This window comes from Temnothorax curvispinosus, unplaced genomic scaffold (genome assembly GCF_003070985.1).
Source record: "Temnothorax curvispinosus isolate PA1 unplaced genomic scaffold, ASM307098v1 QBEX01004313.1, whole genome shotgun sequence".
NCBI classification, from domain to species: domain Eukaryota; kingdom Metazoa; phylum Arthropoda; class Insecta; order Hymenoptera; family Formicidae; genus Temnothorax; species Temnothorax curvispinosus.
The window spans coordinates 16,235-21,259 of record NW_020214093.1 but is presented as its reverse complement, the minus strand read 5'-3'; the positions used below and the strand labels follow the sequence as shown (position 1 = coordinate 21,259).

Below are 5,025 nucleotides of genomic sequence, written 5' to 3'. Positions count from 1 at the left end.
TCGCAAAGCTCGACAAGCTCGAACTGGACCCCGACGGCTCGGTCGACGAGCTGCGCCAGCGCTTAAGCGCGTACGTGACCGAACATCCGGAAACGGTGCCATCCACCGTCGCGAGAGGCAGCCCGACGCCAGCTGCACCCACGATCTCCGTGCACCCGTCCGAGAACCTACGCATACCGGCGATCGACACGCGCCCACCGCCATCGCTGAACCTGCCTTTCCACACGCCGCCGGCAATGACGACACCGTTCGGACCCTTCCGCCCGACCGCGAATGATCGCACCAATGAGACACCCGCCTAGGTCATGAATCAGATACGTAAATGGGGGTGCCATTTCGACGGGAAAGACCCGGTGACCTTCCTTGAGCGGCTCGAGGAACTGAAAGACGCCTATAATTATTCCGGGGCGCAATTACTAATGGGGCTACCCGAATTACTCCGAGGCGACGCGCTTCTCTGGTGCAGGAACAACCGCCCCAACTGGCAGGGGTGGGGGGACTTTTGCGCCGACTTCCGCGAATATTACCGGCCGCGCCGGTATCGCGCCACACTAGTCCGCGAGATACAAACACGCTTGCAGAAACTGGACGAGCCCTACCGGAAATTTGCAACCGAAATGCTTACGATGATGCGACGGGCCACCGGATTCGCGGAGGACGACCAGATCAAGGCGTTGTACAACAATATGCATCCGCGGTACCAGATGTACATTCGCCGCGACATGGTAACCCGCACCCAAGACATTCTGCGCCTGGCGGAAGAATTCGAACACATCGAGGAACAGACGTGCGCCCGCCAAGCCATCGTGCCGAAACCCGCGGTCGCCGCCGCAGCTTACGACCGTCGCGAATGCTGCTGGCGGTGCAAGCAGCGGGGTCACACCTGCTTTGATTGCCGACGACCGCCGCGCCGGTTTTGCTCGCAGTGCGGCCGGGATGGCGTCTTCACCAAAGATTGCCACCCGCCGCCAGGAAATGCCGCCCGGACCGGGGAAGAAGCGGCCGTCCCCCGGTCCTCCGAATAACATACAAACCGCGCCCGTTCCTAACCGTCGTGGTGGCAAAACAGCCAGTCGACGCCTTACTAGATACCGGATCCGAGGCATCGTTCGTGAACGCGCGCACCGCCGAGAGGCTCGCCCGTGACTTTCCGATCCAACCGGTCGACGGGCGCGTGTACCTCGCCGACGGGTCAAGCACCGCCGTTCCGGGCTTGATAACGTTTCCAATTACTGTACAAGGGAGGATGTTCTGGCATCAATTTCAAATTATGCCGATGCTCGAGTACGACCTACTCCTCGGCGTCGAATTATGGATGAAAGTAGACTTCGCCATACCGTTCCCGACCGCGCCGAGCACGGAAACGCGGACCGCCGCCGTAGAGCACCTGTCCAAGGGAAACGCGCCACCGGAGGACGAACGCCTCCGCCGTTTTTTGGCCGACAAACTATTGCAATTCGAAGTCGTGCGGGGCCCCACCGACCGTGCCGAGCACGTTATCCGCGTAAAGACGGACCGTCCGATTAAACAACGATATCGGCCGCGTAACCCAGCGATGCAAGCTATCATCGACGCCGAGGTTGACAAAATGCTCCGTGACGGGGTCATCGAGCTTTCGCACATCGCCTGGAGCTCGCCGGTCGTCATTGTGCGAAAGAAGGACGGCAAACCGCGATTCTGCATCGATTTCCGCCGGGTGAACGACGTGACCGAAAAGGACGCCTACCCGTTGCCCCAGATCACCGCGACACTAGACTTAGACCGTCGTGAGACAGGTTAGTTTTACCCTATTGATGACCAGTCATTGCGATAGTAATCCTGCTCAATACGAGAGGAACCACAGGTTCGGACATTTGGTTCACGCACTCGGTCGAGCGGCCGGTGGTGCGAAGCTACCATCCGTGGGATTATGCCTGAACGCTTCTAAGGCCGTATCCTCTCTAGTCAAAGGTGGCAATGATATCTTTAGTTAATTTTTTTTTCTCTCCTCTTTAGTTACTTTTTTTTCTTCGCTCTCGTTTTCCCCTTTGGTTACCTTATATGAGGAATTTACACACACACACACACACACACACACATATATATATATATATATATATATATATTGTTTCTTTTTTTTGTTATTACTTATAAAAATGTTATTTAGTTCGTTCCATTTACAAAATGAGTAAGAGTAAGCCGACAGTATCACGGGGATAACAAATAAATAAAAAGAGAAACGAAACTCGAAGCAATATTTAGAGAGAGAGGAGATGTAGCGGCGGTAACCGCGAACGAGTTATTACCGACTCCTTATCGTTTGCTCCGCGAAGCGACATTTCTCCCCCGGCTGCCGTGCGAGGCACACGCTCGACGAAGCGAAGTACCAAATTGTCATACCACGAAATAAATAGGACTTTGTGGAAAAGTGTGTATCGAGTGTCTCTCACTTCCCGCATCCATCTCCCCGTTCGGACATAACAATTGTTAATTAAATATTTTATAAGAAATGTTCTAATATATTGAATAGAGTCGATTTCGAGTCGATTTTGTCGTGTGTTCCGCCGCGATCGTCGGGCTCGCGCGGCTCGCGCGGCTCGCCGCCCGCTGTCACATCGCCGTTTGCGCTCGCCCGTGCGGCTCGCCGCCCGCTGTTATGTCGCCGTTCCCGAGTAGAAATTTATTCAGGCGTGCCTGTTGTCATGTACGGCCCTGATCAGGTATAAATGAGGCATGCCTGACTACGGCATGCCAGATCAGGTCCTGACTGGTGCCATATCAAGCATGCCTGGTTGTATATAATCAGGCAAGCCTGATAAGGCAATAATCAGGATCTTTTTGAGTATCCCCTAATACACAAATTTTCAAAGTTAAAAAAATCTGATATATTTAATAATATATAATATTTATAATAAAACATCAAAGGCTTTTTTTATTTGACTAATATTATTATATTGTAGAAAGTACAATTTGTCTTGAGAATTTTTTCTTATTGTTAATAAGATTAGATATGATAAATATAAGGTTAGGTTGTAACCGAACGATACATAATCGGGCTACGAGGGACGCTAATTTGTCCTATAAGTCATCGGTTGCCACTCGGTTTGCCCTATTTCTACCGAGAAGGTAAGTATCTTTAACGTGAACGACTATATGGTTCCTCAATTTGTTTAAATAATTCAATTTTCAGAATCCCGCCACGGGGTCCTCTTCACCATCGCCTGTTATCAGGGACTTGATAACAATTGCCTCCCAAAGTCGCCCAGGTTCGGAGATTGAGCGACACCCGCTTGATCAGGTAAGTACGTGTTCAATAATTCCCTAATCCTTTCTATTTTTTAGATTCCCGCCACGGGGTTTTCATCTGCGTCGTCTCCCCTCGGATATGCGCTATCAATCATCAGGCTGTGTCAACGTAGAGCCAAGAAGGCGCGACACCCGCTTGATCGGCTAAGTCCCAACATCAAAAGTTCAAATAACTAACTAATTCTCTTTTATTTTCAGGTTTTCGCTACACGGTCCTCATCACCATCGCCGATGTCATGGATCACCGCTGTCACCGCCGTCCCGGATCACCGCGTATAGAAAATACCGCGTCACTCTGAGAACTGTCGCCAGAACTATAATTAATGCTGTTTCTTTTTAGATTTCCGCCACGGGGTCCTCATCTATGACCTTCTCCGAAACAGGCCCGATGATAATTTACGATCCGGATGGGCTCCTTCGCAAGATGGCGCGACACTCCGCTTGATCAGGTAAGTAGAAGGTAAGAAATCGATAACTACGTATTTATTATCACAAATGATTCTTCCATTTATTCATGATTGTCGTTTCACACAGATGGTTGTTCACAATTGTTGTTCCCGCACAAGATGGCGGTCGCACGTCTCGCAAAGTGCGAAGTTTTCGTTTACGGTACGTCAAAACCTTTCGCCTTTCGTATCGGCGACAAGTAACGCGTTTTGCGGGCGTTGCCGTTTGTTTCGGACGCTGTGGTACGTTAAATTCGTAATTCGATACGTAATCGCGATAATTCGAACGACACGCCGAGATATACGCGCGAGACAAAAGTTATACCAACGAGCGCCCACGACAGACTGCCTCGAGGAATATTCCTCTCTCGGGCTCCCTACCTCCGAAGTTTTACCCCCACCATGGGGTCTCGGCCGCTTTCTCCTCGCGGTAATTTTCCGTTTTCCGCGTTAACAATAGGTGTTTACGACTTTCGGATCTCCAGGTGTGCGCCAGATGTTCGCCGCTACGCAGTTACAATAGGTGTTGACAACTTCTGGCAGTACCAGATGTGCGCGGTGGAAATTTCCACTGGTAGTACCATGTACGCGACGCCCTGAATCGATCCCCGGACAGTGGTTTTCCACCACTCGTAATTTTTACCCTACGACGGCGCCGACCCGTGCGCACGTCTTCTTTTACCTCACTTTAGGTGACCCCGGGTCAACTTCTCGAGGAAAATGTCTAGGTCGCGATCGCGACGTCCGCCGTTGACGGCGACCCCCGGGTCTCGCTTTCGTGGTCCCTACTAACCCGATTCCGGACTCAGTCCCTGTGGACGACGTCCGGGTATCGAGTTTGAGCGACATGTTGCCGTATCTCGCGTCCGGGTGACCGGATTTTGGCGGCGACCTGTTCTTCGGGTGTCCCATGTCCCGCTGAGGGTGACCCGCTGGGTTTTCCCCGCGGATGACGCTTGGTTGTCTAACTGGCCTCCTGGTGGCCGGATCGCGTCGCTCTTTGGCCGGTCATCTATTTTTTGATCTCGCGGTTTGGATCACGTCGCTAAATTCTCTGCGGCATGCACGGTTCTACTACCTCGGTACCCTGTCGCGCTAACTCACGATCCGGTGAGCGTATCGCGCCGCTCTTTCGCTGGTCACCTATTTCGTGACTCCCCGGTTCGGACCGCGTCGCTATTATTCTCGCGGCACGCACGGTTCCACCACCTTGTGACTCTGACGCGCTATCTTGCGATCCGGTGAGAGTATCGCGCCGCTCTTTCGCTGGTCACCTCTTTTGTGACTCCCCGGT

General features: G+C 52.2%; 1 long non-coding RNA gene across 1 annotated transcript in view; it reads left to right on the top strand.

Annotated features, from left to right (window-relative positions):
• Positions 1–2,739: 2,739 nt before the first annotated feature.
• LOC112453412 overlaps positions 2,740–5,025 on the top strand; it is a 5,290-nt gene continuing 3,004 nt past the window's right edge. Inside the window, exons 1-2 of the long non-coding RNA XR_003040610.1 lie at positions 2,740–2,848; positions 3,103–3,105. This is a non-coding gene — a long non-coding RNA (uncharacterized LOC112453412). The remainder of the gene's footprint in view (positions 2,849–3,102; positions 3,106–5,025) is intronic.